Source organism: Salminus brasiliensis, chromosome 11 (assembly GCF_030463535.1).
Source record: "Salminus brasiliensis chromosome 11, fSalBra1.hap2, whole genome shotgun sequence".
Taxonomy (NCBI): Eukaryota; Metazoa; Chordata; class Actinopteri; order Characiformes; family Bryconidae; genus Salminus; species Salminus brasiliensis.
The window spans coordinates 31669601-31696846 of NC_132888.1; the positions used below are offsets into that span (position 1 = coordinate 31669601).

General features: G+C 38.8%; 87 pseudogenes; all 87 read right to left on the reverse strand.

Annotated features, from left to right (window-relative positions):
* Positions 1 to 85: 85 nt before the first annotated feature.
* LOC140572755 (5S ribosomal RNA) lies at positions 86 to 204 on the reverse strand (annotated as a pseudogene).
* Positions 205 to 390: 186 nt separating this feature from the next.
* On the reverse strand, positions 391 to 509 carry LOC140568957 (5S ribosomal RNA; annotated as a pseudogene).
* A 185-nt stretch (positions 510 to 694) lies between these two features.
* On the reverse strand, positions 695 to 813 carry LOC140573413 (5S ribosomal RNA; annotated as a pseudogene).
* Positions 814 to 1035: 222 nt separating this feature from the next.
* On the reverse strand, positions 1036 to 1154 carry LOC140573303 (5S ribosomal RNA; annotated as a pseudogene).
* A 185-nt stretch (positions 1155 to 1339) lies between these two features.
* LOC140568964 (5S ribosomal RNA) lies at positions 1340 to 1458 on the reverse strand (annotated as a pseudogene).
* Positions 1459 to 1643: 185 nt separating this feature from the next.
* On the reverse strand, positions 1644 to 1762 carry LOC140568965 (5S ribosomal RNA; annotated as a pseudogene).
* A 186-nt stretch (positions 1763 to 1948) lies between these two features.
* On the reverse strand, positions 1949 to 2067 carry LOC140571092 (5S ribosomal RNA; annotated as a pseudogene).
* A 185-nt stretch (positions 2068 to 2252) lies between these two features.
* On the reverse strand, positions 2253 to 2371 carry LOC140572223 (5S ribosomal RNA; annotated as a pseudogene).
* A 185-nt stretch (positions 2372 to 2556) lies between these two features.
* Positions 2557 to 2675, reverse strand: LOC140570620 (5S ribosomal RNA; annotated as a pseudogene).
* Positions 2676 to 2897: 222 nt separating this feature from the next.
* LOC140570622 (5S ribosomal RNA) lies at positions 2898 to 3016 on the reverse strand (annotated as a pseudogene).
* Positions 3017 to 3202: 186 nt separating this feature from the next.
* Positions 3203 to 3321, reverse strand: LOC140568969 (5S ribosomal RNA; annotated as a pseudogene).
* A 185-nt stretch (positions 3322 to 3506) lies between these two features.
* LOC140573414 (5S ribosomal RNA) lies at positions 3507 to 3625 on the reverse strand (annotated as a pseudogene).
* Positions 3626 to 3847: 222 nt separating this feature from the next.
* Positions 3848 to 3966, reverse strand: LOC140573304 (5S ribosomal RNA; annotated as a pseudogene).
* A 185-nt stretch (positions 3967 to 4151) lies between these two features.
* On the reverse strand, positions 4152 to 4270 carry LOC140570449 (5S ribosomal RNA; annotated as a pseudogene).
* A 185-nt stretch (positions 4271 to 4455) lies between these two features.
* Positions 4456 to 4574, reverse strand: LOC140568966 (5S ribosomal RNA; annotated as a pseudogene).
* Positions 4575 to 4759: 185 nt separating this feature from the next.
* LOC140572610 (5S ribosomal RNA) lies at positions 4760 to 4878 on the reverse strand (annotated as a pseudogene).
* A 186-nt stretch (positions 4879 to 5064) lies between these two features.
* Positions 5065 to 5183, reverse strand: LOC140571093 (5S ribosomal RNA; annotated as a pseudogene).
* A 185-nt stretch (positions 5184 to 5368) lies between these two features.
* On the reverse strand, positions 5369 to 5487 carry LOC140568967 (5S ribosomal RNA; annotated as a pseudogene).
* Positions 5488 to 5709: 222 nt separating this feature from the next.
* On the reverse strand, positions 5710 to 5828 carry LOC140572756 (5S ribosomal RNA; annotated as a pseudogene).
* A 186-nt stretch (positions 5829 to 6014) lies between these two features.
* LOC140568981 (5S ribosomal RNA) lies at positions 6015 to 6133 on the reverse strand (annotated as a pseudogene).
* Positions 6134 to 6318: 185 nt separating this feature from the next.
* On the reverse strand, positions 6319 to 6437 carry LOC140573416 (5S ribosomal RNA; annotated as a pseudogene).
* A 222-nt stretch (positions 6438 to 6659) lies between these two features.
* On the reverse strand, positions 6660 to 6778 carry LOC140573305 (5S ribosomal RNA; annotated as a pseudogene).
* A 185-nt stretch (positions 6779 to 6963) lies between these two features.
* On the reverse strand, positions 6964 to 7082 carry LOC140568968 (5S ribosomal RNA; annotated as a pseudogene).
* Positions 7083 to 7267: 185 nt separating this feature from the next.
* On the reverse strand, positions 7268 to 7386 carry LOC140568970 (5S ribosomal RNA; annotated as a pseudogene).
* Positions 7387 to 7572: 186 nt separating this feature from the next.
* On the reverse strand, positions 7573 to 7691 carry LOC140571094 (5S ribosomal RNA; annotated as a pseudogene).
* A 185-nt stretch (positions 7692 to 7876) lies between these two features.
* LOC140572224 (5S ribosomal RNA) lies at positions 7877 to 7995 on the reverse strand (annotated as a pseudogene).
* A 185-nt stretch (positions 7996 to 8180) lies between these two features.
* Positions 8181 to 8299, reverse strand: LOC140570623 (5S ribosomal RNA; annotated as a pseudogene).
* A 222-nt stretch (positions 8300 to 8521) lies between these two features.
* On the reverse strand, positions 8522 to 8640 carry LOC140570624 (5S ribosomal RNA; annotated as a pseudogene).
* Positions 8641 to 8826: 186 nt separating this feature from the next.
* Positions 8827 to 8945, reverse strand: LOC140568993 (5S ribosomal RNA; annotated as a pseudogene).
* Positions 8946 to 9130: 185 nt separating this feature from the next.
* Positions 9131 to 9249, reverse strand: LOC140573417 (5S ribosomal RNA; annotated as a pseudogene).
* A 222-nt stretch (positions 9250 to 9471) lies between these two features.
* On the reverse strand, positions 9472 to 9590 carry LOC140573306 (5S ribosomal RNA; annotated as a pseudogene).
* Positions 9591 to 9775: 185 nt separating this feature from the next.
* Positions 9776 to 9894, reverse strand: LOC140568971 (5S ribosomal RNA; annotated as a pseudogene).
* A 185-nt stretch (positions 9895 to 10079) lies between these two features.
* LOC140568972 (5S ribosomal RNA) lies at positions 10080 to 10198 on the reverse strand (annotated as a pseudogene).
* Positions 10199 to 10383: 185 nt separating this feature from the next.
* Positions 10384 to 10502, reverse strand: LOC140568973 (5S ribosomal RNA; annotated as a pseudogene).
* Positions 10503 to 10688: 186 nt separating this feature from the next.
* On the reverse strand, positions 10689 to 10807 carry LOC140571095 (5S ribosomal RNA; annotated as a pseudogene).
* Positions 10808 to 10992: 185 nt separating this feature from the next.
* LOC140570625 (5S ribosomal RNA) lies at positions 10993 to 11111 on the reverse strand (annotated as a pseudogene).
* Positions 11112 to 11333: 222 nt separating this feature from the next.
* LOC140570626 (5S ribosomal RNA) lies at positions 11334 to 11452 on the reverse strand (annotated as a pseudogene).
* A 185-nt stretch (positions 11453 to 11637) lies between these two features.
* LOC140568974 (5S ribosomal RNA) lies at positions 11638 to 11756 on the reverse strand (annotated as a pseudogene).
* Positions 11757 to 11941: 185 nt separating this feature from the next.
* On the reverse strand, positions 11942 to 12060 carry LOC140568976 (5S ribosomal RNA; annotated as a pseudogene).
* Positions 12061 to 12246: 186 nt separating this feature from the next.
* LOC140571096 (5S ribosomal RNA) lies at positions 12247 to 12365 on the reverse strand (annotated as a pseudogene).
* Positions 12366 to 12550: 185 nt separating this feature from the next.
* Positions 12551 to 12669, reverse strand: LOC140565997 (5S ribosomal RNA; annotated as a pseudogene).
* Positions 12670 to 12891: 222 nt separating this feature from the next.
* Positions 12892 to 13010, reverse strand: LOC140571691 (5S ribosomal RNA; annotated as a pseudogene).
* A 186-nt stretch (positions 13011 to 13196) lies between these two features.
* On the reverse strand, positions 13197 to 13315 carry LOC140569004 (5S ribosomal RNA; annotated as a pseudogene).
* A 185-nt stretch (positions 13316 to 13500) lies between these two features.
* LOC140568977 (5S ribosomal RNA) lies at positions 13501 to 13619 on the reverse strand (annotated as a pseudogene).
* A 186-nt stretch (positions 13620 to 13805) lies between these two features.
* LOC140572368 (5S ribosomal RNA) lies at positions 13806 to 13924 on the reverse strand (annotated as a pseudogene).
* A 185-nt stretch (positions 13925 to 14109) lies between these two features.
* Positions 14110 to 14228, reverse strand: LOC140567020 (5S ribosomal RNA; annotated as a pseudogene).
* A 222-nt stretch (positions 14229 to 14450) lies between these two features.
* Positions 14451 to 14569, reverse strand: LOC140571559 (5S ribosomal RNA; annotated as a pseudogene).
* A 185-nt stretch (positions 14570 to 14754) lies between these two features.
* LOC140567819 (5S ribosomal RNA) lies at positions 14755 to 14874 on the reverse strand (annotated as a pseudogene).
* Positions 14875 to 15059: 185 nt separating this feature from the next.
* On the reverse strand, positions 15060 to 15178 carry LOC140568978 (5S ribosomal RNA; annotated as a pseudogene).
* A 222-nt stretch (positions 15179 to 15400) lies between these two features.
* LOC140566616 (5S ribosomal RNA) lies at positions 15401 to 15519 on the reverse strand (annotated as a pseudogene).
* A 185-nt stretch (positions 15520 to 15704) lies between these two features.
* Positions 15705 to 15823, reverse strand: LOC140572953 (5S ribosomal RNA; annotated as a pseudogene).
* Positions 15824 to 16009: 186 nt separating this feature from the next.
* On the reverse strand, positions 16010 to 16128 carry LOC140570450 (5S ribosomal RNA; annotated as a pseudogene).
* Positions 16129 to 16313: 185 nt separating this feature from the next.
* LOC140569016 (5S ribosomal RNA) lies at positions 16314 to 16432 on the reverse strand (annotated as a pseudogene).
* Positions 16433 to 16617: 185 nt separating this feature from the next.
* LOC140568979 (5S ribosomal RNA) lies at positions 16618 to 16736 on the reverse strand (annotated as a pseudogene).
* A 185-nt stretch (positions 16737 to 16921) lies between these two features.
* LOC140567050 (5S ribosomal RNA) lies at positions 16922 to 17039 on the reverse strand (annotated as a pseudogene).
* Positions 17040 to 17224: 185 nt separating this feature from the next.
* Positions 17225 to 17343, reverse strand: LOC140570069 (5S ribosomal RNA; annotated as a pseudogene).
* Positions 17344 to 17528: 185 nt separating this feature from the next.
* LOC140572524 (5S ribosomal RNA) lies at positions 17529 to 17647 on the reverse strand (annotated as a pseudogene).
* Positions 17648 to 17832: 185 nt separating this feature from the next.
* LOC140568980 (5S ribosomal RNA) lies at positions 17833 to 17951 on the reverse strand (annotated as a pseudogene).
* A 185-nt stretch (positions 17952 to 18136) lies between these two features.
* LOC140570452 (5S ribosomal RNA) lies at positions 18137 to 18255 on the reverse strand (annotated as a pseudogene).
* Positions 18256 to 18477: 222 nt separating this feature from the next.
* Positions 18478 to 18596, reverse strand: LOC140568982 (5S ribosomal RNA; annotated as a pseudogene).
* A 186-nt stretch (positions 18597 to 18782) lies between these two features.
* On the reverse strand, positions 18783 to 18901 carry LOC140571873 (5S ribosomal RNA; annotated as a pseudogene).
* A 222-nt stretch (positions 18902 to 19123) lies between these two features.
* Positions 19124 to 19242, reverse strand: LOC140567889 (5S ribosomal RNA; annotated as a pseudogene).
* A 222-nt stretch (positions 19243 to 19464) lies between these two features.
* On the reverse strand, positions 19465 to 19583 carry LOC140570172 (5S ribosomal RNA; annotated as a pseudogene).
* Positions 19584 to 19768: 185 nt separating this feature from the next.
* LOC140568983 (5S ribosomal RNA) lies at positions 19769 to 19887 on the reverse strand (annotated as a pseudogene).
* Positions 19888 to 20072: 185 nt separating this feature from the next.
* LOC140568984 (5S ribosomal RNA) lies at positions 20073 to 20191 on the reverse strand (annotated as a pseudogene).
* Positions 20192 to 20376: 185 nt separating this feature from the next.
* On the reverse strand, positions 20377 to 20495 carry LOC140568985 (5S ribosomal RNA; annotated as a pseudogene).
* A 185-nt stretch (positions 20496 to 20680) lies between these two features.
* LOC140568986 (5S ribosomal RNA) lies at positions 20681 to 20799 on the reverse strand (annotated as a pseudogene).
* Positions 20800 to 20984: 185 nt separating this feature from the next.
* On the reverse strand, positions 20985 to 21103 carry LOC140571606 (5S ribosomal RNA; annotated as a pseudogene).
* A 185-nt stretch (positions 21104 to 21288) lies between these two features.
* On the reverse strand, positions 21289 to 21407 carry LOC140571944 (5S ribosomal RNA; annotated as a pseudogene).
* A 185-nt stretch (positions 21408 to 21592) lies between these two features.
* Positions 21593 to 21711, reverse strand: LOC140570627 (5S ribosomal RNA; annotated as a pseudogene).
* Positions 21712 to 21896: 185 nt separating this feature from the next.
* Positions 21897 to 22015, reverse strand: LOC140568987 (5S ribosomal RNA; annotated as a pseudogene).
* Positions 22016 to 22237: 222 nt separating this feature from the next.
* Positions 22238 to 22356, reverse strand: LOC140572795 (5S ribosomal RNA; annotated as a pseudogene).
* Positions 22357 to 22541: 185 nt separating this feature from the next.
* On the reverse strand, positions 22542 to 22660 carry LOC140568988 (5S ribosomal RNA; annotated as a pseudogene).
* Positions 22661 to 22882: 222 nt separating this feature from the next.
* On the reverse strand, positions 22883 to 23001 carry LOC140566202 (5S ribosomal RNA; annotated as a pseudogene).
* A 185-nt stretch (positions 23002 to 23186) lies between these two features.
* Positions 23187 to 23305, reverse strand: LOC140571607 (5S ribosomal RNA; annotated as a pseudogene).
* A 185-nt stretch (positions 23306 to 23490) lies between these two features.
* LOC140568989 (5S ribosomal RNA) lies at positions 23491 to 23609 on the reverse strand (annotated as a pseudogene).
* Positions 23610 to 23794: 185 nt separating this feature from the next.
* LOC140570628 (5S ribosomal RNA) lies at positions 23795 to 23913 on the reverse strand (annotated as a pseudogene).
* A 185-nt stretch (positions 23914 to 24098) lies between these two features.
* Positions 24099 to 24217, reverse strand: LOC140572954 (5S ribosomal RNA; annotated as a pseudogene).
* Positions 24218 to 24439: 222 nt separating this feature from the next.
* On the reverse strand, positions 24440 to 24558 carry LOC140572796 (5S ribosomal RNA; annotated as a pseudogene).
* Positions 24559 to 24780: 222 nt separating this feature from the next.
* LOC140566203 (5S ribosomal RNA) lies at positions 24781 to 24899 on the reverse strand (annotated as a pseudogene).
* A 185-nt stretch (positions 24900 to 25084) lies between these two features.
* On the reverse strand, positions 25085 to 25203 carry LOC140571608 (5S ribosomal RNA; annotated as a pseudogene).
* Positions 25204 to 25388: 185 nt separating this feature from the next.
* On the reverse strand, positions 25389 to 25507 carry LOC140568990 (5S ribosomal RNA; annotated as a pseudogene).
* Positions 25508 to 25692: 185 nt separating this feature from the next.
* LOC140570629 (5S ribosomal RNA) lies at positions 25693 to 25811 on the reverse strand (annotated as a pseudogene).
* A 185-nt stretch (positions 25812 to 25996) lies between these two features.
* On the reverse strand, positions 25997 to 26115 carry LOC140572956 (5S ribosomal RNA; annotated as a pseudogene).
* A 222-nt stretch (positions 26116 to 26337) lies between these two features.
* Positions 26338 to 26456, reverse strand: LOC140572797 (5S ribosomal RNA; annotated as a pseudogene).
* A 185-nt stretch (positions 26457 to 26641) lies between these two features.
* On the reverse strand, positions 26642 to 26760 carry LOC140568992 (5S ribosomal RNA; annotated as a pseudogene).
* Positions 26761 to 26945: 185 nt separating this feature from the next.
* LOC140572957 (5S ribosomal RNA) lies at positions 26946 to 27064 on the reverse strand (annotated as a pseudogene).
* Between the last annotated feature and the right edge of the window lie 182 nt (positions 27065 to 27246).

A 27246-nucleotide genomic window follows, 5' to 3' on the forward strand; every position in this document is an offset into this window, starting at 1 on the left:
ACACAAAAGAGTTTCATCTACAAATTTGTGCAAAAGATGTAAATAACATGGAAATGTAAGCTTTAATTGTTTGCAGGATTGGAAAAGCTTACAACACCTGATATTCCCAGACAGTCTCCCATTCAAGTACTAACCAGGCCCAACCCTAGGTAGCTTCTGAGATCAGACGAGATCAGGCATTCTAATGGTGGAATGGCCGTAAGCAGAAGCACCTTGCAAACCTAGAGGATTCAAATTTCATAGCTAAGACCATATTTGTTCAAAACCAAGCAAAAGCATTCCATTTCAACACATCAACATTTACAACACAAAAGAGTTTCAACTACAAATTTGTGCAAAAGATGTAAATAACATGGAAATGTAAGCTTTAATTGTTTGCAGGATTGGAAAAGCTTACAACACCTGGTATTCCCAGACAGTCTCCCATTCAAGTACTAACCAGGCCCAACCCTTGGTAGCTTCTGAGATCAGACGAGATCAGGCATTCTAAGGGTGGAATGGCCGTAAGCAGAAGCACCTTGCAAACTAGAGGATTCAAATTTCATAGCTAAGACCATATTTGTTCAAAACCAAGCAAAAGCATTCCATTTCAACACATCAACATTTACAACACAAAAGAGTTTCAACTACAAATTTGTGCAAAAGATGTAAATAACATGGAAATGTAAGCTTTAATTGTTTGCAGGATTGGAAAAGCTTACAACACCTGATATTCCCAGACAGTCTCGCATTCAAGTACTAACCAGGCCCAACCCTAGGTAGCTTCTGAGATCAGACGAGATCAGGTATTCTAAGGGTGGAATGGCCGTAAGCAGAAGCACCTTGCAAACTAGAGGATTCAAATTTCATAGCTAAGATCATATTTGTTCAAAACCAAGCAAAAGCATTCCATTTCAACACATCAACATTTACAACACAAAGCATTCCATTTCAACACATCAACATTTACAACACAAAAGAGTTTCATCTACAAATTTGTGCAAAAGATGTAAATAACATGGAAATGTAAGCTTTAATTGTTTGCAGGATTGGAAAAGCTTACAACACCTAGCATTCCCAGACAGTCTCCCATTCAAGTACTAACCAGGCCCAACCCTAGGTAGCTTCTGAGATCAGACGAGATCAGGCATTCTAAGGGTGGAATGGCCATAAGCAAAAGCACCTTCCAAACTAGAGGATTCAAATTTCATAGCTAAGACCATATTTGTTCAAAACCAAGCAAAAGCATTCCATTTCAACACATCAACATTTACAACACAAAAGAGTTTCAACTACAAATTTGTGCAAAAGATGTAAATAACATGGAAATGTAAGCTTTAATTGTTTGCAGGATTGGAAAAGCTTACAACACCTGGTATTCCCAGACAGTCTCCCATTCAAGTACTAACCAGGCCCAACCCTAGGTAGCTTCTGAGATCAGACGAGATCAGGCATTCTAAGGGTGGAATGGCCGTAAGCAGAAGCACCTTGCAAACTAGAGGATTCAAATTTCATAGCTAAGACCATATTTGTTCAAAACCAAGCAAAAGCATTCCATTTCAACACATCAACATTTACAACACAAAAGAGTTTCAACTACAAATTTGTGCAAAAGATGTAAATAACATGGAAATGTAAGCTTTAATTGTTTGCAGGATTGGAAAAGCTTACAACACCTGGTATTCCCAGACAGTCTCCCATTCAAGTACTAACCAGGCCCAACCCTAGGTAGCTTCTGAGATCAGACGAGATCAGGCATTCTAAGGGTGGAATGGCCGTAAGCAGAAGCACCTTGCAAACCTAGAGGATTCAAATTTCATAGCTAAGACCATATTTGTTCAAAACCAAGCAAAAGCATTCCATTTCAACACATCAACATTTACAACACAAAAGAGTTTCAACTACAAATTTGTGCAAAAGATGTAAATAACATGGAAATGTAAGCTTTAATTGTTTGCAGGATTGGAAAAGCTTACAACACCTGGTATTCCCAGACAGTCTCCCATTCAAGTACTAACCAGGCCCAACCCTAGGTAGCTTCCGAGATCAGACGAGATCAGGCATTCTAAGGGTGGAATGGCCGTAAGCAGAAGCACCTTGCAAACTAGAGGATTCAAATTTCATAGCTAAGACCATATTTGTTCAAAACCAAGCAAAAGCATTCCATTTCAACACATCAACATTTACAACACAAAAGAGTTTCAACTACAAATTTGTGCAAAAGATGTAAATAACATGGAAATGTAAGCTTTAATTGTTTGCAGGATTGGAAAAGCTTACAACACCTGGTATTCCCAGACAGTCTCCCATTCAAGTACTAACCAGGCCCAACCCTAGGTAGCTTCCGAGATCAGACGAGATCAAGCATTCTAAGGGTGGAATGGCCGTAAGCAGAAGCACCTTGCAAACTAGAGGATTCAAATTTCATAGCTAAGACCATATTTGTTCAAAACCAAGCAAAAGCATTCCATTTCAACACATCAACATTTACAACACAAAAGAGTTTCAACTACAAATTTGTGCAAAAGATGTAAATAACATGGAAATGTAAGCTTTAATTGTTTGCAGGATTGGAAAAGCTTACAACACCTGATATTCCCAGACAGTCTCCCATTCAAGTACTAACCAGGCCCAACCCTAGGTAGCTTCTGAGATCAGACGAGATCAGGCATTCTAAGGGTGGAATGGCCGTAAGCAGAAGCACCTTGCAAACTAGAGGATTCAAATTTCATAGCTAAGACCATATTTGTTCAAAACCAAGCAAAAGCATTCCATTTCAACACATCAACATTTACAACACAAAGCATTCCATTTCAACACATCAACATTTACAACACAAAAGAGTTTCATCTACAAATTTGTGCAAAAGATGTAAATAACATGGAAATGTAAGCTTTAATTGTTTGCAGGATTGGAAAAGCTTACAACACCTGATATTCCCAGACAGTCTCCCATTCAAGTACTAACCAGGCCCAACCCTAGGTAGCTTCTGAGATCAGACGAGATCAGGCATTCTAAGGGTGGAATGGCCGTAAGCAGAAGCACCTTGCAAACCTAGAGGATTCAAATTTCATAGCTAAGACCATATTTGTTCAAAACCAAGCAAAAGCATTCCATTTCAACACATCAACATTTACAACACAAAAGAGTTTCAACTACAAATTTGTGCAAAAGATGTAAATAACATGGAAATGTAAGCTTTAATTGTTTGCAGGATTGGAAAAGCTTACAACACCTGGTATTCCCAGACAGTCTCCCATTCAAGTACTAACCAGGCCCAACCCTTGGTAGCTTCTGAGATCAGACGAGATCAGGCATTCTAAGGGTGGAATGGCCGTAAGCAGAAGCACCTTGCAAACTAGAGGATTCAAATTTCATAGCTAAGACCATATTTGTTCAAAACCAAGCAAAAGCATTCCATTTCAACACATCAACATTTACAACACAAAAGAGTTTCAACTACAAATTTGTGCAAAAGATGTAAATAACATGGAAATGTAAGCTTTAATTGTTTGCAGGATTGGAAAAGCTTACAACACCTGATATTCCCAGACAGTCTCGCATTCAAGTACTAACCAGGCCCAACCCTAGGTAGCTTCTGAGATCAGACGAGATCAGGTATTCTAAGGGTGGAATGGCCGTAAGCAGAAGCACCTTGCAAACTAGAGGATTCAAATTTCATAGCTAAGATCATATTTGTTCAAAACCAAGCAAAAGCATTCCATTTCAACACATCAACATTTACAACACAAAGCATTCCATTTCAACACATCAACATTTACAACACAAAAGAGTTTCATCTACAAATTTGTGCAAAAGATGTAAATAACATGGAAATGTAAGCTTTAATTGTTTTCAGGATTGGAAAAGCTTACAACACCTAGCATTCCCAGACAGTCTCCCATTCAAGTACTAACCAGGCCCAACCCTAGGTAGCTTCTGAGATCAGACGAGATCAGGCATTCTAAGGGTGGAATGGCCATAAGCAAAAGCACCTTCCAAACTAGAGGATTCAAATTTCATAGCTAAGACCATATTTGTTCAAAACCAAGCAAAAGCATTCCATTTCAACACATCAACATTTACAACACAAAAGAGTTTCAACTACAAATTTGTGCAAAAGATGTAAATAACATGGAAATGTAAGCTTTAATTGTTTGCAGGATTGGAAAAGCTTACAACACCTGGTATTCCCAGACAGTCTCCCATTCAAGTACTAACCAGGCCCAACCCTAGGTAGCTTCTGAGATCAGACGAGATCAGGCATTCTAAGGGTGGAATGGCCATAAGCAAAAGCACCTTCCAAACTAGAGGATTCAAATTTCATAGCTAAGACCATATTTGTTCAAAACCAAGCAAAAGCATTCCATTTCAACACATCAACATTTACAACACAAAAGAGTTTCAACTACAAATTTGTGCAAAAGATGTAAATAACATGGAAATGTAAGCTTTAATTGTTTGCAGGATTGGAAAAGCTTACAACACCTGGTATTCCCAGACAGTCTCCCATTCAAGTACTAACCAGGCCCAACCCTAGGTAGCTTCTGAGATCAGACGAGATCAGGCATTCTAAGGGTGGAATGGCCGTAAGCAGAAGCACCTTGCAAACTAGAGGATTCAAATTTCATAGCTAAGACCATATTTGTTCAAAACCAAGCAAAAGCATTCCATTTCAACACATCAACATTTACAACACAAAAGAGTTTCAACTACAAATTTGTGCAAAAGATGTAAATAACATGGAAATGTAAGCTTTAATTGTTTGCAGGATTGGAAAAGCTTACAACACCTGGTATTCCCAGACAGTCTCCCATTCAAGTACTAACCAGGCCCAACCCTAGGTAGCTTCTGAGTTCAGACGAGATCAGGCATTCTAAGGGTGGAATGGCCGTAAGCAGAAGCACCTTGCAAACCTAGAGGATTCAAATTTCATAGCTAAGACCATATTTGTTCAAAACCAAGCAAAAGCATTCCATTTCAACACATCAACATTTACAACACAAAAGAGTTTCAACTACAAATTTGTGCAAAAGATGTAAATAACATGGAAATGTAAGCTTTAATTGTTTGCAGGATTGGAAAAGCTTACAACACCTGGTATTCCCAGACAGTCTCCCATTCAAGTACTAACCAGGCCCAACCCTAGGTAGCTTCCGAGATCAGACGAGATCAGGCATTCTAAGGGTGGAATGGCCGTAAGCAGAAGCACCTTGCAAACTAGAGGATTCAAATTTCATAGCTAAGACCATATTTGTTCAAAACCAAGCAAAAGCCTTCCATTTCAACACATCAACATTTACAACACAAAAGAGTTTCAACTACAAATTTGTGCAAAAGATGTAAATAACATGGAAATGTAAGCTTTAATTGTTTGCAGGATTGGAAAAGCTTACAACACCTGGTATTCCCAGACAGTCTCCCATTCAAGTACTAACCAGGCCCAACCCTAGGTAGCTTCTGAGATCAGACGAGATCAGGCATTCTAAGGGTGGAATGGCCGTAAGCAGAAGCACCTTGCAAACTAGAGGATTCAAATTTCATAGCTAAGACCATATTTGTTCAAAACCAAGCAAAAGCATTCCATTTCAACACATCAACATTTACAACACAAAGCATTCCATTTCAACACATCAACATTTACAACACAAAAGAGTTTCATCTACAAATTTGTGCAAAAGATGTAAATAACATGGAAATGTAAGCTTTAATTGTTTGCAGGATTGGAAAAGCTTACAACACCTGATATTCCCAGACAGTCTCCCATTCAAGTACTAACCAGGCCCAACCCTAGGTAGCTTCTGAGATCAGACGAGATCAGGCATTCTAATGGTGGAATGGCCGTAAGCAGAAGCACCTTGCAAACCTAGAGGATTCAAATTTCATAGCTAAGACCATATTTGTTCAAAACCAAGCAAAAGCATTCCATTTCAACACATCAACATTTACAACACAAAAGAGTTTCAACTACAAATTTGTGCAAAAGATGTAAATAACATGGAAATGTAAGCTTTAATTGTTTGCAGGATTGGAAAAGCTTACAACACCTGGTATTCCCAGACAGTCTCCCATTCAAGTACTAACCAGGCCCAACCCTTGGTAGCTTCTGAGATCAGACGAGATCAGGCATTCTAAGGGTGGAATGGCCGTAAGCAGAAGCACCTTGCAAACTAGAGGATTCAAATTTCATAGCTAAGACCATATTTGTTCAAAACCAAGCAAAAGCATTCCATTTCAACACATCAACATTTACAACACAAAAGAGTTTCAACTACAAATTTGTGCAAAAGATGTAAATAACATGGAAATGTAAGCTTTAATTGTTTGCAGGATTGGAAAAGCTTACAACACCTGATATTCCCAGACAGTCTCGCATTCAAGTACTAACCAGGCCCAACCCTAGGTAGCTTCTGAGATCAGACGAGATCAGGTATTCTAAGGGTGGAATGGCCGTAAGCAGAAGCACCTTGCAAACTAGAGGATTCAAATTTCATAGCTAAGATCATATTTGTTCAAAACCAAGCAAAAGCATTCCATTTCAACACATCAACATTTACAACACAAAGCATTCCATTTCAACACATCAACATTTACAACACAAAAGAGTTTCATCTACAAATTTGTGCAAAAGATGTAAATAACATGGAAATGTAAGCTTTAATTGTTTGCAGGATTGGAAAAGCTTACAACACCTAGCATTCCCAGACAGTCTCCCATTCAAGTACTAACCAGGCCCAACCCTAGGTAGCTTCTGAGATCAGACGAGATCAGGCATTCTAAGGGTGGAATGGCCATAAGCAAAAGCACCTTCCAAACTAGAGGATTCAAATTTCATAGCTAAGACCATATTTGTTCAAAACCAAGCAAAAGCATTCCATTTCAACACATCAACATTTACAACACAAAAGAGTTTCAACTACAAATTTGTGCAAAAGATGTAAATAACATGGAAATGTAAGCTTTAATTGTTTGCAGGATTGGAAAAGCTTACAACACCTGGTATTCCCAGACAGTCTCCCATTCAAGTACTAACCAGGCCCAACCCTAGGTAGCTTCTGAGATCAGACGAGATCAGGCATTCTAAGGGTGGAATGGCCGTAAGCAGAAGCACCTTGCAAACTAGAGGATTCAAATTTCATAGCTAAGACCATATTTGTTCAAAACCAAGCAAAAGCATTCCATTTCAACACATCAACATTTACAACACAAAAGAGTTTCAACTACAAATTTGTGCAAAAGATGTAAATAACATGGAAATGTAAGCTTTAATTGTTTGCAGGATTGGAAAAGCTTACAACACCTGGTATTCCCAGACAGTCTCCCATTCAAGTACTAACCAGGCCCAACCCTAGGTAGCTTCTGAGATCAGACGAGATCAGGCATTCTAAGGGTGGAATGGCCGTAAGCAGAAGCACCTTGCAAACCTAGAGGATTCAAATTTCATAGCTAAGACCATATTTGTTCAAAACCAAGCAAAAGCATTCCATTTCAACACATCAACATTTACAACACAAAAGAGTTTCAACTACAAATTTGTGCAAAAGATGTAAATAACATGGAAATGTAAGCTTTAATTGTTTGCAGGATTGGAAAAGCTTACAACACCTGGTATTCCCAGACAGTCTCCCATTCAAGTACTAACCAGGCCCAACCCTAGGTAGCTTCCGAGATCAGACGAGATCAGGCATTCTAAGGGTGGAATGGCCGTAAGCAGAAGCACCTTGCAAACTAGAGGATTCAAATTTCATAGCTAAGACCATATTTGTTCAAAACCAAGCAAAAGCATTCCATTTCAACACATCAACATTTACAACACAAAAGAGTTTCAACTACAAATTTGTGCAAAAGATGTAAATAACATGGAAATGTAAGCTTTAATTGTTTGCAGGATTGGAAAAGCTTACAACACCTGGTATTCCCAGACAGTCTCCCATTCAAGTACTAACCAGGCCCAACCCTAGGTAGCTTCCGAGATCAGACGAGATCAAGCATTCTAAGGGTGGAATGGCCGTAAGCAGAAGCACCTTGCAAACTAGAGGATTCAAATTTCATAGCTAAGACCATATTTGTTCAAAACCAAGCAAAAGCATTCCATTTCAACACATCAACATTTACAACACAAAAGAGTTTCAACTACAAATTTGTGCAAAAGATGTAAATAACATGGAAATGTAAGCTTTAATTGTTTGCAGGATTGGAAAAGCTTACAACACCTGATATTCCCAGACAGTCTCCCATTCAAGTACTAACCAGGCCCAACCCTAGGTAGCTTCTGAGATCAGACGAGATCAGGCATTCTAAGGGTGGAATGGCCGTAAGCAGAAGCACCTTGCAAACTAGAGGATTCAAATTTCATAGCTAAGACCATATTTGTTCAAAACCAAGCAAAAGCATTCCATTTCAACACATCAACATTTACAACACAAAGCATTCCATTTCAACACATCAACATTTACAACACAAAAGAGTTTCATCTACAAATTTGTGCAAAAGATGTAAATAACATGGAAATGTAAGCTTTAATTGTTTGCAGGATTGGAAAAGCTTACAACACCTGATATTCCCAGACAGTCTCCCATTCAAGTACTAACCAGGCCCAACCCTAGGTAGCTTCTGAGATCAGACGAGATCAGGCATTCTAAGGGTGGAATGGCCGTAAGCAGAAGCACCTTGCAAACCTAGAGGATTCAAATTTCATAGCTAAGACCATATTTGTTCAAAACCAAGCAAAAGCATTCCATTTCAACACATCAACATTTACAACACAAAAGAGTTTCAACTACAAATTTGTGCAAAAGATGTAAATAACATGGAAATGTAAGCTTTAATTGTTTGCAGGATTGGAAAAGCTTACAACACCTGGTATTCCCAGACAGTCTCCCATTCAAGTACTAACCAGGCCCAACCCTTGGTAGCTTCTGAGATCAGACGAGATCAGGCATTCTAAGGGTGGAATGGCCGTAAGCAGAAGCACCTTGCAAACTAGAGGATTCAAATTTCATAGCTAAGACCATATTTGTTCAAAACCAAGCAAAAGCATTCCATTTCAACACATCAACATTTACAACACAAAAGAGTTTCAACTACAAATTTGTGCAAAAGATGTAAATAACATGGAAATGTAAGCTTTAATTGTTTGCAGGATTGGAAAAGCTTACAACACCTGATATTCCCAGACAGTCTCGCATTCAAGTACTAACCAGGCCCAACCCTAGGTAGCTTCTGAGATCAGACGAGATCAGGTATTCTAAGGGTGGAATGGCCGTAAGCAGAAGCACCTTGCAAACTAGAGGATTCAAATTTCATAGCTAAGATCATATTTGTTCAAAACCAAGCAAAAGCATTCCATTTCAACACATCAACATTTACAACACAAAGCATTCCATTTCAACACATCAACATTTACAACACAAAAGAGTTTCATCTACAAATTTGTGCAAAAGATGTAAATAACATGGAAATGTAAGCTTTAATTGTTTTCAGGATTGGAAAAGCTTACAACACCTAGCATTCCCAGACAGTCTCCCATTCAAGTACTAACCAGGCCCAACCCTAGGTAGCTTCTGAGATCAGACGAGATCAGGCATTCTAAGGGTGGAATGGCCATAAGCAAAAGCACCTTCCAAACTAGAGGATTCAAATTTCATAGCTAAGACCATATTTGTTCAAAACCAAGCAAAAGCATTCCATTTCAACACATCAACATTTACAACACAAAAGAGTTTCAACTACAAATTTGTGCAAAAGATGTAAATAACATGGAAATGTAAGCTTTAATTGTTTGCAGGATTGGAAAAGCTTACAACACCTGGTATTCCCAGACAGTCTCCCATTCAAGTACTAACCAGGCCCAACCCTAGGTAGCTTCTGAGATCAGACGAGATCAGGCATTCTAAGGGTGGAATGGCCGTAAGCAGAAGCACCTTGCAAACTAGAGGATTCAAATTTCATAGCTAAGACCATATTTGTTCAAAACCAAGCAAAAGCATTCCATTTCAACACATCAACATTTACAACACAAAAGAGTTTCAACTACAAATTTGTGCAAAAGATGTAAATAACATGGAAATGTAAGCTTTAATTGTTTGCAGGATTGGAAAAGCTTACAACACCTGGTATTCCCAGACAGTCTCCCATTCAAGTACTAACCAGGCCCAACCCTAGGTAGCTTCTGAGATCAGACGAGATCAGGCATTCTAAGGGTGGAATGGCCGTAAGCAGAAGCACCTTGCAAACTAGAGGATTCAAATTTCATAGCTAAGACCATATTTGTTCAAAACCAAGCAAAAGCATTCCATTTCAACACATCAACATTTACAACACAAAAGAGTTTCAACTACAAATTTGTGCAAAAGATGTAAATAACATGGAAATGTAAGCTTTAATTGTTTGCAGGATTGGAAAAGCTTACAACACCTGGTATTCCCAGACAGTCTCCCATTCAAGTACTAACCAGGCCCAACCCTAGGTAGCTTCTGAGATCAGACGAGATCAGGCATTCTAAGGGTGGAATGGCCGTAAGCAGAAGCACCTTGCAAACCTAGAGGATTCAAATTTCATAGCTAAGACCATATTTGTTCAAAACCAAGCAAAAGCATTCCATTTCAACACATCAACATTTACAACACAAAAGAGTTTCAACTACAAATTTGTGCAAAAGATGTAAATAACATGGAAATGTAAGCTTTAATTGTTTGCAGGATTGGAAAAGCTTACAACACCTGGTATTCCCAGACAGTCTCCCATTCAAGTACTAACCAGGCCCAACCCTAGGTAGCTTCCGAGATCAGACGAGATCAGGCATTCTAAGGGTGGAATGGCCGTAAGCAGAAGCACCTTGCAAACTAGAGGATTCAAATTTCATAGCTAAGACCATATTTGTTCAAAACCAAGCAAAAGCATTCCATTTCAACACATCAACATTTACAACACAAAAGAGTTTCAACTACAAATTTGTGCAAAAGATGTAAATAACATGGAAATGTAAGCTTTAATTGTTTGCAGGATTGGAAAAGCTTACAACACCTGATATTCCCAGACAGTCTCCCATTCAAGTACTAACCAGGCCCAACCCTAGGTAGCTTCTGAGATCAGACGAGATCAGGCATTCTAAGGGTGGAATGGCCGTAAGCAGAAGCACCTTGCAAACTAGAGGATTCAAATTTCATAGCTAAGACCATATTTGTTCAAAACCAAGCAAAAGCATTCCATTTCAACACATCAACATTTACAACACAAAGCATTCCATTTCAACACATCAACATTTACAACACAAAAGAGTTTCATCTACAAATTTGTGCAAAAGATGTAAATAACATGGAAATGTAAGCTTTAATTGTTTGCAGGATTGGAAAAGCTTACAACACCTGATATTCCCAGACAGTCTCCCATTCAAGTACTAACCAGGCCCAACCCTAGGTAGCTTCTGAGATCAGACGAGATCAGGCATTCTAAGGGTGGAATGGCCGTAAGCAGAAGCACCTTGCAAACTAGAGGATTCAAATTTCATAGCTAAGACCATATTTGTTCAAAACCAAGCAAAAGCATTCCATTTCAACACATCAACATTTACAACACAAAAGAGTTTCAACTACAAATTTGTGCAAAAGATGTAAATAACATGGAAATGTAAGCTTTAATTGTTTGCAGGATTGGAAAAGCTTACAACACCTGGTATTCCCAGACAGTCTCCCATTCAAGTACTAACCAGGCCCAACCCTAGGTAGCTTCTGAGATCAGACGAGATCAGGCATTCTAAGGGTGGAATGGCCGTAAGCAGAAGCACCTTGCAAACTAGAGGATTCAAATTTCATAGCTAAGACCATATTTGTTCAAAACCAAGCAAAAGCATTCCATTTCAACACATCAACATTTACAACACAAAAGAGTTTCAACTACAAATTTGTGCAAAAGATGTAAATAACATGGAAATGTAAGCTTTAATTGTTTGCAGGATTGGAAAAGCTTACAACACCTGGTATTCCCAGACAGTCTCCCATTCAAGTACTAACCAGGCCCAACCCTAGGTAGCTTCTGAGATCAGACGAGATCAGGCATTCTAAGGGTGGAATGGCCGTAAGCAGAAGCACCTTGCAAACCTAGAGGATTCAAATTTCATAGCTAAGACCATATTTGTTCAAAACCAAGCAAAAGCATTCCATTTCAACACATCAACATTTACAACACAAAAGAGTTTCAACTACAAATTTGTGCAAAAGATGTAAATAACATGGAAATGTAAGCTTTAATTGTTTGCAGGATTGGAAAAGCTTACAACACCTGGTATTCCCAGACAGTCTCCCATTCAAGTACTAACCAGGCCCAACCCTAGGTAGCTTCCGAGATCAGACGAGATCAGGCATTCTAAGGGTGGAATGGCCGTAAGCAGAAGCACCTTGCAAACTAGAGGATTCAAATTTCATAGCTAAGACCATATTTGTTCAAAACCAAGCAAAAGCATTCCATTTCAACACATCAACATTTACAACACAAAAGAGTTTCAACTACAAATTTGTGCAAAAGATGTAAATAACATGGAAATGTAAGCTTTAATTGTTTGCAGGATTGGAAAAGCTTACAACACCTGATATTCCCAGACAGTCTCCCATTCAAGTACTAACCAGGCCCAACCCTAGGTAGCTTCTGAGATCAGACTAGATCAGGCATTCTAAGGGTGGAATGGCCGTAAGCAGAAGCACCTTGCAAACTAGAGGATTCAAATTTCATAGCTAAGACCATATTTGTTCAAAACCAAGCAAAAGCATTCCATTTCAACACATCAACATTTACAACACAAAGCATTCCATTTCAACACATCAACATTTACAACACAAAAGAGTTTCATCTACAAATTTGTGCAAAAGATGTAAATAACATGGAAATGTAAGCTTTAATTGTTTGCAGGATTGGAAAAGCTTACAACACCTGATATTCCCAGACAGTCTCCCATTCAAGTACTAACCAGGCCCAACCCTAGGTAGCTTCTGAGATCAGACGAGATCAGGCATTCTAAGGGTGGAATGGCCATAAGCAGAAGCACCTTGCAAACCTAGAGGATTCAAATTTCATAGCTAAGACCATATTTGTTCAAAACCAAGCAAAAGCATTCCATTTCAACACATCAACATTTACAACACAAAAGAGTTTCAACTACAAATTTGTGCAAAAGATGTAAATAACATGGAAATGTAAGCTTTAATTGTTTGCAGGATTGGAAAAGCTTACAACACCTGGTATTCCCAGACAGTCTCCCATTCAAGTACTAACCAGGCCCAACCCTTGGTAGCTTCTGAGATCAGACGAGATCAGGCATTCTAAGGGTGGAATGGCCGTAAGCAGAAGCACCTTGCAAACTAGAGGATTCAAATTTCATAGCTAAGACCATATTTGTTCAAAACCAAGCAAAAGCATTCCATTTCAACACATCAACATTTACAACACAAAAGAGTTTCAACTACAAATTTGTGCAAAAGATGTAAATAACATGGAAATGTAAGCTTTAATTGTTTGCAGGATTGGAAAAGCTTACAACACCTGGTATTCCCAGACAGTCTCCCATTCAAGTACTAACCAGGCCCAACCCTAGGTAGCTTCTGAGATCAGACGAGATCAGGCATTCTAAGGGTGGAATGGCCGTAAGCAGAAGCACCTTGCAAACCTAGAGGATTCAAATTTCATAGCTAAGACCATATTTGTTCAAAACCAAGCAAAAGCATTCCATTTCAACACATCAACATTTACAACACAAAAGAGTTTCAACTACAAATTTGTGCAAAAGATGTAAATAACATGGAAATGTAAGCTTTAATTGTTTGCAGGATTGGAAAAGCTTACAACACCTGGTATTCCCAGACAGTCTCCCATTCAAGTACTAACCAGGCCCAACCCTAGGTAGCTTCCGAGATCAGACGAGATCAGGCATTCTAAGGGTGGAATGGCCGTTAGCAGAAGCACCTTGCAAACTAGAGGATTCAAATTTCATAGCTAAGACCATATTTGTTCAAAACCAAGCAAAAGCATTCCATTTCAACACATCAACATTTACAACACAAAAGAGTTTCAACTACAAATTTGTGCAAAAGATGTAAATAACATGGAAATGTAAGCTTTAATTGTTTGCAGGATTGGAAAAGCTTACAACACCTGGTATTCCCAGACAGTCTCCCATTCAAGTACTAACCAGGCCCAACCGTAGGTAGCTTCTGAGATCAGACGAGATCAGGCATTCTAAGGGTGGAATGGCCTTAAGCAGAAGCACCTTGCAAACTAGAGGATTCAAATTTCATAGCTAAGACCATATTTGTTCAAAACCAAGCAAAAGCATTCCATTTCAACACATCAACATTTACAACACAAAGCATTCCATTTCAACACATCAACATTTACAACACAAAAGAGTTTCAACTACAAATTTGTGCAAAAGATGTAAATAAAATGGAAATGTAAGCTTTAATTGTTTGCAGGATTGGAAAAGCTTACAACACCTGGTATTCCCATACAGTCTCCCATTCAAGTACTAACCAGGCCCAACCCTAGGTAGATTCTGAGATCAGACGAGATCAGGCATTCTAAGGGTGGAATGGCCGTAAGCAGAAGCACCTTGCAAACTAGAGGATTCAAATTTCATAGCTAAGACCATATTTGTTCAAAACCAAGCAAAAGCATTCCATTTCAACACATCAACATTTACAACACAAAAGAGTTTCAACTACAAATTTGTGCAAAAGATGTAAATAACATGGAAATGTAAGCTTTAATTGTTTGCAGGATTGGAAAAGCTTACAACACCTGATATTCCCAGACAGTCTCCCATTCAAAGTACTAACCAGGCCCAACCCTAGGTAGCTTCTGAGATCAGACGAGATCAGGCATTCTAAGGGTGGAATGGCCTTAAGCAGAAGCACCTTGCAAACTAGAGGATTCAAATTTCATAGCTAAGACCATATTTGTTCAAAACCAAGCAAAAGCATTCCATTTCAACACATCAACATTTACAACACAAAAGAGTTTCAACTACAAATTTGTGCAAAAGATGTAAATAACATGGAAATGTAAGCTTTAATTGTTTGCAGGATTGGAAAAGCTTACAACACCTGGTATTCCCAGACAGTCTCCCATTCAAGTACTAACCAGGCCCAACCCTAGGTAGCTTCTGAGATCAGACGAGATCAGGCATTCTAAGGGTGGAATGGCCGTAAGCAGAAGCACCTTGCAAACTAGAGGATTCAAATTTCATAGCTAAGACCATATTTGTTCAAAACCAAGCAAAAGCATTCCATTTCAACACATCAACATTTACAACACAAAGCATTCCATTTCAACACATCAACATTTACAACACAAAAGAGTTTCATCTACAAATTTGTGCAAAAGATGTAAATAACATGGAAATGTAAGCTTTAATTGTTTGCAGGATTGGAAAAGCTTACAACACCGGGTATTCCCAGACAGTCTCCCATTCAAGTACTAACCAGGCCCAACCCTAGGAAGCTTCTGAGATCAGACGAGATCAGGCATTCTAAGGGTGGAATAGCCGTAAGCAGAAGCACCTTGCAAACTAGAGGATTCAAATTTCATAGCTAAGACCATATTTGTTCAAAACCAAGCAAAAGCATTCCATTTCAACACATCAACATTTACAACACAAAAGAGTTTCAACTACAAATTTGTGCAAAAGATGTAAATAACATGGAAATGTAAGCTTTAATTGTTTGCAGGATTGGAAAAGCTTACAACACCTGGTATTCCCAGACAGTCTCCCATTCAAGTACTAACCAGGCCCAACCCTAGGTAGCTTCTGAGATCAGACGAGATCAGGCATTCTAAGGGTGGAATGGCCTTAAGCAGAAGCACCTTGCAAACCTAGAGGATTCAAATTTCATAGCTAAGACCATATTTGTTCAAAACCAAGCAAAAGCATTCCATTTCAACACATCAACATTTACAACACAAAAGAGTTTCAACTACAAATTTGTGCAAAAGATGTAAATAACATGGAAATGTAAGCTTTAATTGTTTGCAGGATTGGAAAAGCTTACAACACCTGGTATTCCCAGACAGTCTCCCATTCAAGTACTAACCAGGCCCAACCCTAGGTAGCTTCTGAGATCAGACGAGATCAGGCATTCTAAGGGTGGAATGGCCATAAGCAGAAGCACCTTGCAAACTAGAGGATTCAAATTTCATAGCTAAGACCATATTTGTTCAAAACCAAGCAAAAGCATTCCATTTCAACACATCAACATTTACAACACAAAAGAGTTTCAACTACAAATTTGTGCAAAAGATGTAAATAACATGGAAATGTAAGCTTTAATTGTTTGCAGGATTGGAAAAGCTTACAACACCTGGTATTCCCAGACAGTCTCCCATTCAAGTACTAACCAGGCCCAACCCTTGGTAGCTTCTGAGATCAGACGAGATCAGGCATTCTAAGGGTGGAATGGCCGTAAGCAGAAGCACCTTGCAAACTAGAGGATTCAAATTTCATAGCTAAGACCATATTTGTTCAAAACCAAGCAAAAGCATTCCATTTCAACACATCAACATTTACAACACAAAAGAGTTTCAACTACAAATTTGTGCAAAAGATGTAAATAACATGGAAATGTAAGCTTTAATTGTTTGCAGGATTGGAAAAGCTTACAACACCTGGTATTCCCAGACAGTCTCCCATTCAAGTACTAACCAGGCCCAACCCTAGGTAGCTTCTGAGATCAGACGAGATCAGGCATTCTAAGGGTGGAATGGCCGTAAGCAGAAACACCTTGCAAACTAGAGGATTCAAATTTCATAGCTAAGACCATATTTGTTCAAAACCAAGCAAAAGCATTCCATTTCAACACATCAACATTTACAACACAAAAGAGTTTCAACTACAAATTTGTGCAAAAGATGTAAATAACATGGAAATGTAAGCTTTAATTGTTTGCAGGATTGGAAAAGCTTACAACACCTGGTATTCCCAGACAGTCTCCCATTCAAGTACTAACCAGGCCCAACCCTAGGTAGCTTCTGAGATCAGACGAGATCAGGCATTCTAAGGGTGGAATGGCCGTAGCAGAAGCACCTTGCAAACTAGAGGATTCAAATTTCATAGCTAAGACCATATTTGTTCAAAACCAAGCAAAAGCATTCCATTTCAACACATCAACATTTACAACACAAAAGAGTTTCAACTACAAATTTGTGCAAAAGATGTAAATAACATGGAAATGTAAGCTTTAATTGTTTGCAGGATTGGAAAAGCTTACAACACCTGATATTCCCAGACAGTCTCCCATTCAAGTACTAACCAGGCCCAACCCTAGGTAGCTTCTGAGATCAGATGAGATCAGGCATTCTAAGGGTGGAATGGCCGTAAGCAGAAGCACCTTGCAAACTAGAGGATTCAAATTTCATAGCTAAGACCATATTTGTTCAAAACCAAGCAAAAGCATTCCATTTCAACACATCAACATTTACAACACAAAAGAGTTTCAACTACAAATTTGTGCAAAAGATGTAAATAACATGGAAATGTAAGCTTTAATTGTTTGCAGGATTGGAAAAGCTTACAACACCTGGTATTCCCAGACAGTCTCCCATTCAAGTACTAACCAGGCCCAAACCTAGGTAGCTTCTGAGATCAGACGAGATCAGGAATTCTAAGGGTGGAATGGCCGTAAGCAGAAGCACCTTGCAAACTAGAGGATTCAAATTTCATAGCTAAGACCATATTTGTTCAAAACCAAGCAAAAGCATTCCATTTCAACACATCAACATTTACAACACAAAAGAGTTTCAACTACAAATTTGTGCAAAAGATGTAAATAACATGGAAATGTAAGCTTTAATTGTTTGCAGGATTGGAAAAGCTTACAACACCTGGTATTCCCAGACAGTCTCCCATTCAAGTACTAACCAGGCCCAACCCTAGGTAGCTTCTGAGATCAGACGAGATCAGGCATTCTAAGGGTGGAATGGCCGTAAGCAGAAGCACCTTGCAAACTAGAGGATTCAAATTTCATAGCTAAGACCATATTTGTTCAAAACCAAGCAAAAGCATTCCATTTCAACACATCAACATTTACAACACAAAAGAGTTTCAACTACAAATTTGTGCAAAAGATGTAAATAACATGGAAATGTAAGCTTTAATTGTTTGCAGGATTGGAAAAGCTTACAACACCTGGTATTCCCAGACAGTCTCCCATTCAAGTACTAACCAGGCCCAACCCTAGGTAGCTTCTGAGATCAGACGAGATCAGGCATTCTAAGGGTGGAATGGCCATAAGCAGAAGCACCTTGCAAACTAGAGGATTCAAATTTCATAGCTAAGACCATATTTGTTCAAAACCAAGCAAAAGCATTCCATTTCAACACATCAACATTTACAATACAAAGCATTCCATTTCAACACATCAACATTTACAACACAAAAGAGTTTCAACTACAAATTTGTGCAAAAGATGTAAATAACATGGAAATGTAAGCTTTAATTGTTTGCAGGATTGGAAAAGCTTACAACACCTGGTATTCCCAGACAGTCTCCCATTCAAGTACTAACCAGGCCCAACCCTAGGTAGCTTCTGAGATCAGACGAGATCAGGCATTCTAAGGGTGGAATGGCCGTAAGCAGAAGCACCTTGCAAACCTAGAGGATTCAAATTTCATAGCTAAGACCATATTTGTTCAAAACCAAGCAAAAGCATTCCATTTCAACACATCAACATTTACAACACAAAAGAGTTTCAACTACAAATTTGTGCAAAAGATGTAAATAACATGGAAATGTAAGGTTTAATTGTTTGCAGGATTGGAGAAGCTTACAACACCTGATATTCCCAGACAGTCTCCCATTCAAGTACTAACCAGGCCCAACCCTAGGTAGCTTCTGAGATCAGACGAGATCAGGCATTCTAAGGGTGGAATGGCCGCAAGCAGAAGCACCTTGCAAACTAGAGGATTCAAATTTCATAGCTAAGACCATATTTGTTCAAAACCAAGCAAAAGCATTCCATTTCAACACATCAACATTTACAATACAAAGCATTCCATTTCAACACATCAACATTTACAACACAAAAGAGTTTCATCTACAAATTTGTGCAAAAGATGTAAATAACATGGAAATGTAAGCTTTAATTGTTTGCAGGATTGGAAAAGCTTACAACACCTGATATTCCCAGACAGTCTCCCATTCAAGTACTAACCGTGCCCAACCCTAGGCAGCTTCTGAGATCAGACGAGATCAGGCATTCTGAGGGTGGAATGGCCGTAAGCAGAAGCACCTTGCAAACTAGAGGATTCAAATTTCATAGCTAAGACCATATTTGTTCAAAACCAAGCAAAAGCATTCCATTTCAACACATCAACATTTACAACACAAAGCATTCCATTTCAACACATTAACATTTACAAGACAAAAGAGTTTCAACTACAAATTTGTGCAAAAGATGTAAATAACATGGAAATGTAAGCTTTAATTGTTTGCAGGATTGGAAAAGCTTACAACACCTGGTATTCCCAGACAGTCTCCCATTCAAGTACTAACCAGGCCCAACCCTAGGTAGCTTCTGAGATCAGACGAGATCAGGCATTCTAAGGGTGGAATGGGCGTAAGCAGAAGCACCTTGCAAACTAGAGGATTCAAATTTCATAGCTAAGACCATATTTGTTCAAAACCAAGCAAAAGCATTCCATTTCAACACATCAACATTTACAACACAAAAGAGTTTCAACTACAAATTTGTGCAAAAGATGTAAAAAACATGGAAATGTAAGCTTTAATTGTTTGCAGGATTGGAAAAGCTTACAACACCTGGTATTCCCAGACAGTCTCCCATTCAAGTACTAACCAGGCCCAACCCTAGGTAGCTTCTGAGATCAGACGAGATCAGGCATTCTAAGGGTGGAATGGCCGTAAGCAGAAGCACCTTGCAAACTAGAGGATTCAAATTTCATAGCTAAGACCATATTTGTTCAAAACCAAGCAAAAGCATTCCATTTCAACACATCAACATTTACAACACAAAAGAGTTTCAACTACAAATTTGTGCAAAAGATGTAAAAAACATGGAAATGTAAGCTTTAATTGTTTGCAGGATTGGAAAAGCTTACAACACCTGGTATTCCCAGACAGTCTCCCATTCAAGTACTAACCAGGCCCAACCCTAGGTAGCTTCTGAGATCAGACGAGATCAGGCATTCTAAGGGTGGAATGGCCGTAAGCAGAAGCACCTTGCAAACTAGAGGATTCAAATTTCATAGCTAAGACCATATTTGTTCAAAACCAAGCAAAAGCATTCCATTTCAACACATCAACATTTACAACACAAAAGAGTTTCAACTACAAATTTGTGCAAAAGATGTAAATAACATGGAAATGTAAGCTTTAATTGTTTGCAGGATTGGAAAAGCTTACAACACCTGGTATTCCCAGACAGTCTCCCATTCAAGTACTAACCAGGCCCAACCCTAGGTAGCTTCTGAGATCAGACGAGATCAGGCATTCTAAGGGTGGAATGGCCGTAAGCAGAAGCACCTTGCAAACTAGAGGATTCAAATTTCATAGCTAAGACCATATTTGTTCAAAACCAAGCAAAAGCATTCCATTTCAACACATCAACATTTACAACACAAAAGAGTTTCAACTACAAATTTGTGCAAAAGATGTAAATAACATGGAAATGTAAGCTTTAATTGTTTGCAGGATTGGAAAAGCTTACAACACCTGGTATTCCCAGACAGTCTCCCATTCAAGTACTAACCAGGCCCAACCCTAGGTAGCTTCTGAGATCAGACGAGATCAGGCATTCTAAGGGTGGAATGGCCGTAAGCAGAAGCACCTTGCAAACTAGAGGATTCAAATTTCATAGCTAAGACCATATTTGTTCAAAACCAAGCAAAAGCATTCCATTTCAACACATCAACATTTACAACACAAAAGAGTTTCAACTACAAATTTGTGCAAAAGATGTAAATAACATGGAAATGTAAGCTTTAATTGTTTGCAGGATTGGAAAAGCTTACAACACCTGGTATTCCCAGACAGTCTCCCGTTCAAGTACTAACCAGGCCCAACCCTAGGTAGCTTCTGAGATCAGACGAGATCAGGCATTCTAAGGGTGGAATGGCCGTAAGCAGAAGCACCTTGCAAACTAGAGGATTCAAATTTCATAGCTAAGACCATATTTGTTCAAAACCAAGCAAAAGCATTCCATTTCAACACATCAACATTTACAACACAAAAGAGTTTCAACTACAAATTTGTGCAAAAGATGTAAATAACATGGAAATGTAAGCTTTAATTGTTTGCAGGATTGGAAAAGCTTACAACACCTGGTATTCCCAGACAGTCTCCCATTCAAGTACTAACCAGGCCCAACCCTAGGTAGCTTCTGAGATCAGACGAGATCAGGCATTCTAAGGGTGGAATGGCCGTGAGCAGAAGCACCTTGCAAACTAGAGGATTCAAATTTCATAGCTAAGACCATATTTGTTCAAAACCAAGCAAAAGCATTCCATTTCAACACATCAACATTTACAACACAAAAGAGTTTCAACTACAAATTTGTGCAAAAGATGTAAATAACATGGAAATGTAAGCTTTAATTGTTTGCAGGATTGGAAAAGCTTACAACACCTGATATTCCCAGACAGTCTCCCATTCAAGTACTAACCAGGCCCAACCCTAGGTAGCTTCTGAGATCAGACGAGATCAGGCATTCTAAGGGTGGAATGGCCGTAAGCAGAAGCACCTTGCAAACTAGAGGATTCAAATTTCATAGCTAAGACCATATTTGTTCAAAACCAAGCAAAAGCATTCCATTTCAACACATCAACATTTACAACACAAAAGAGTTTCAACTACAAATTTGTGCAAAAGATGTAAATAACATGGAAATGTAAGCTTTAATTGTTTGCAGGATTGGAAAAGCTTACAACACCTGGTATTCCCAGACAGTCTCCCATTCAAGTACTAACCAGGCCCAACCCTAGGTAGCTTCTGAGATCAGACGAGATCAGGCATTCTAAGGGTGGAATGGCCGTAAGCAGAAGCACCTTGCAAACTAGAGGATTCAAATTTCATAGCTAAGACCATATTTGTTCAAAACCAAGCAAAAGCATTCCATTTCAACACATCAACATTTACAACACAAAGCATTCCATTTCAACACATCAACATTTACAACACAAAAGAGTTTCATCTACAAATTTGTGCAAAAGATGTAAATAACATGGAAATGTAAGCTTTAATTGTTTGCAGGATTGGAAAAGCTTAAAACACCTGGTATTCCCAGACAGTCTCCCATTCAAGTACTAACCAGGCCCAACCCTAGGTAGCTTCTGAGATCAGACGAGATCAGGCATTCTAAGGGTGGAATGGCCGTAAGCAGAAGCACCTTGCAAACTAGAGGATTCAAATTTCATAGCTAAGACCATATTTGTTCAAAACCAAGCAAAAGCATTCCATTTCAACACATCAACATTTACAACACAAAAGAGTTTCAACTACAAATTTGTGCAAAAGATGTAAATAACATGGAAATGTAAGCTTTAATTGTTTGCAGGATTGGAAAAGCTTACAACACCTGGTATTCCCAGACAGTCTCCCATTCAAGTACTAACCAGGCCCAACCCTAGGTAGCTTCTGAGATCAGACGAGATCAGGCATTCTAAGGGTGGAATGGCCGTAAGCAGAAGCACCTTGCAAACTAGAGGATTCAAATTTCATAGCTAAGACCATATTTGTTCAAAACCAAGCAAAAGCATTCCATTTCAACACATCAACATTTACAATGCAAAGCATTCCATTTCAACACATCAACATTTACAACACAAAAGAGTTTCATCTACAAATTTGTGCAAAAGATGTAAACAACATGGAAATGTAAGCTTTAATTGTTTGCAGGATTGGAAAAGCTTACAACACCTGGTATTCCCAGACAGTCTCCCATTCAAGTACTAACCGTGCCCAACCCTAGGTAGCTTCTGAGATCAGACGAGATCAGGCATTCTAAGGGTGGAATGGCCATAAGCAGAAGCACCTTGCAAACTAGAGGATTCAAATTTCATAGCTAAGACCATATTTGTTCAAAACCAAGCAAAAGCATTCCATTTCAACACATCAACATTTACAACACAAAAGAGTTTCAACTACAAATTTGTGCAAAAGATGTAAATAACATGGAAATGTAAGCTTTAATTGTTTGCAGGATTGGAAAAGCTTACAACACCTGGTATTCCCAGACAGTCTCCCGTTCAAGTACTAACCAGGCCCAACCCTAGGTAGCTTCTGAGATCAGACGAGATCAGGCATTCTAAGGGTGGAATGGCCGTAAGCAGAAGCACCTTGCAAACTAGAGGATTCAAATTTCATAGCTAAGACCATATTTGTTCAAAACCAAGCAAAAGCATTCCATTTCAACACATCAACATTTACAACACAAAAGAGTTTCAACTACAAATTTGTGCAAAAGATGTAAATAACATGGAAATGTAAGCTTTAATTGTTTGCAGGATTGGAAAAGCTTACAACACCTGGTATTCCCAGACAGTCTCCCATTCAAGTACTAACCAGGCCCAACCCTAGGTAGCTTCTGAGATCAGACGAGATCAGGCATTCTAAGGGTGGAATGGCCGTAAGCAGAAGCACCTTGCAAACTAGAGGATTCAAATTTCATAGCTAAGACCATATTTGTTCAAAACCAAGCAAAAGCATTCCATTTCAACACATCAACATTTACAACACAAAAGAGTTTCAACTACAAATTTGTGCAAAAGATGTAAATAACATGGAAATGTAAGCTTTAATTGTTTGCAGGATTGGAAAAGCTTACAACACCTGATATTCCCAGACAGTCTCCCATTCAAGTACTAACCAGGCCCAACCCTAGGTAGCTTCTGAGATCAGACGAGATCAGGCATTCTAAGGGTGGAATGGCCGTAAGCAGAAGCACCTTGCAAACTAGAGGATTCAAATTTCATAGCTAAGACCATATTTGTTCAAAACCAAGCAAAAGCATTCCATTTCAACACATCAACATTTACAACACAAAAGAGTTTCAACTACAAATTTGTGCAAAAGATGTAAATAACATGGAAATGTAAGCTTTAATTGTTTGCAGGATTGGAAAAGCTTACAACACCTGGTATTCCCAGACAGTCTCCCATTCAAGTACTAACCAGGCCCAACCCTAGGTAGCTTCTGAGATCAGACGAGATCAGGCATTCTAAGGGTGGAATGGCCTTAAGCAGAAGCACCTTGCAAACTAGAGGATTCAAATTTCATAGCTAAGACCATATTTGTTCAAAACCAAGCAAAAGCATTCCATTTCAACACATCAACATTTACAACACAAAGCATTCCATTTCAACACATCAACATTTACAACACAAAAGAGTTTCATCTACAAATTTGTGCAAAAGATGTAAATAACATGGAAATGTAAGCTTTAATTGTTTGCAGGATTGGAAAAGCTTAAAACACCTGGTATTCCCAGACAGTCTCCCATTCAAGTACTAACCAGGCCCAACCCTAGGTAGCTTCTGAGATCAGACGAGATCAGGCATTCTAAGGGTGGAATGGCCGTAAGCAGAAGCACCTTCCAAACTAGAGGATTCAAATTTCATAGCTAAGACCATATTTGTTCAAAACCAAGCAAAAGCATTCCATTTCAACACATCAACATTTACAATGCAAAGCATTCCATTTCAACACATCAACATTTACAACACAAAAGAGTTTCATCTACAAATTTGTGCAAAAGATGTAAACAACATGGAAATGTAAGCTTTAATTGTTTGCAGGATTGGAAAAGCTTACAACACCTGGTATTCCCAGACAGTCTCCCATTCAAGTACTAACCGTGCCCAACCCTAGGTAGCTTCTGAGATCAGACGAGATCAGGCATTCTAAGGGTGGAATGGCCATAAGCAGAAGCACCTTGCAAACTAGAGGATTCAAATTTCATAGCTAAGACCATATTTGTTCAAAACCAAGCAAAAGCATTCCATTTCAACACATCAACATTTACAACACAAAAGAGTTTCAACTACAAATTTGTGCAAAAGATGTAAATAACATGGAAATGTAAGCTTTAATTGTTTGCAGGATTGGAAAAGCTTACAACACCTGGTATTCCCAGACAGTCTCCCGTTCAAGTACTAACCAGGCCCAACCCTAGGTAGCTTCTGAGATCAGACGAGATCAGGCATTCTAAGGGTGGAATGGCCGTAAGCAGAAGCACCTTGCAAACTAGAGGATTCAAATTTCATAGCTAAGACCATATTTGTTCAAAACCAAGCAAAAGCATTCCATTTCAACACATCAACATTTACAACACAAAAGAGTTTCAACTACAAATTTGTGCAAAAGATGTAAATAACATGGAAATGTAAGCTTTAATTGTTTGCAGGATTGGAAAAGCTTACAACACCTGGTATTCCCAGACAGTCTCCCATTCAAGTACTAACCAGGCCCAACCCTAGGTAGCTTCTGAGATCAGACGAGATCAGGCATTCTAAGGGTGGAATGGCCGTAAGCAGAAGCACCTTGCAAACTAGAGGATTCAAATTTCATAGCTAAGACCATATTTGTTCAAAACCAAGCAAAAGCATTCCATTTCAACACATCAACATTTACAACACAAAAGAGTTTCAACTACAAATTTGTGCAAAAGATGTAAATAACATGGAAATGTAAGCTTTAATTGTTTGCAGGATTGGAAAAGCTTACAACACCTGATATTCCCAGACAGTCTCCCATTCAAGTACTAACCAGGCCCAACCCTAGGTAGCTTCTGAGATCAGACGAGATCAGGCATTCTAAGGGTGGAATGGCCGTAAGCAGAAGCACCTTGCAAACTAGAGGATTCAAATTTCATAGCTAAGACCATATTTGTTCAAAACCAAGCAAAAGCATTCCATTTCAACACATCAACATTTACAACACAAAAGAGTTTCAACTACAAATTTGTGCAAAAGATGTAAATAACATGGAAATGTAAGCTTTAATTGTTTGCAGGATTGGAAAAGCTTACAACACCTGGTATTCCCAGACAGTCTCCCATTCAAGTACTAACCAGGCCCAACCCTAGGTAGCTTCTGAGATCAGACGAGATCAGGCATTCTAAGGGTGGAATGGCCTTAAGCAGAAGCACCTTGCAAACTAGAGGATTCAAATTTCATAGCTAAGACCATATTTGTTCAAAACCAAGCAAAAGCATTCCATTTCAACACATCAACATTTACAACACAAAGCATTCCATTTCAACACATCAACATTTACAACACAAAAGAGTTTCATCTACAAATTTGTGCAAAAGATGTAAATAACATGGAAATGTAAGCTTTAATTGTTTGCAGGATTGGAAAAGCTTAAAACACCTGGTATTCCCAGACAGTCTCCCATTCAAGTACTAACCAGGCCCAACCCTAGGTAGCTTCTGAGATCAGACGAGATCAGGCATTCTAAGGGTGGAATGGCCGTAAGCAGAAGCACCTTCCAAACTAGAGGATTCAAATTTCATAGCTAAGACCATATTTGTTCAAAACCAAGCAAAAGCATTCCATTTCAACACATCAACATTTACAACACAAAAGAGTTTCAACTACAAATTTGTGCAAAAGATGTAAATAACATGGAAATGTAAGCTTTAATTGTTGGCAGGATTGGAAAAGCTTACAACACCTGGTATTCCCAGACAGTCTCCCATTCAAGTACTAACCAGGCCCAACCCTAGGTAGCTTCTGAGATCAGACGAGATCAGGCATTCTAAGGGTGGAATGGCCGTAAGCAGAAGCACCTTGCAAACTAGAGGATTCAAATTTCATAGCTAAGACCATATTTGTTCAAAACCAAGCAAAAGCATTCCATTTCAACACATCAACATTTACAACACAAAAGAGTTTCAACTACAAATTTGTGCAAAAGATGTAAATAACATGGAAATGTAAGCTTTAATTGTTTGCAGGATTGGAAAAGCTTACAACACCTGGTATTCCCAGACAGTCTCCCATTCAAGTACTAACCAGGCCCAACCCTAGGTAGCTTCTGAGATCAGACGAGATCAGGCATTCTAAGGGTGGAATGGCCTTAAGCAGAAGCACCTTGCAAACTAGAGGATTCAAATTTCATAGCTAAGACCATATTTGTTCAAAACCAAGCAAAAGCATTCCATTTCAACACATCAACATTTACAACACAAAGCATTCCATTTCAACACATCAACATTTACAACACAAAAGAGTTTCATCTACAAATTTGTGCAAAAGATGTAAATA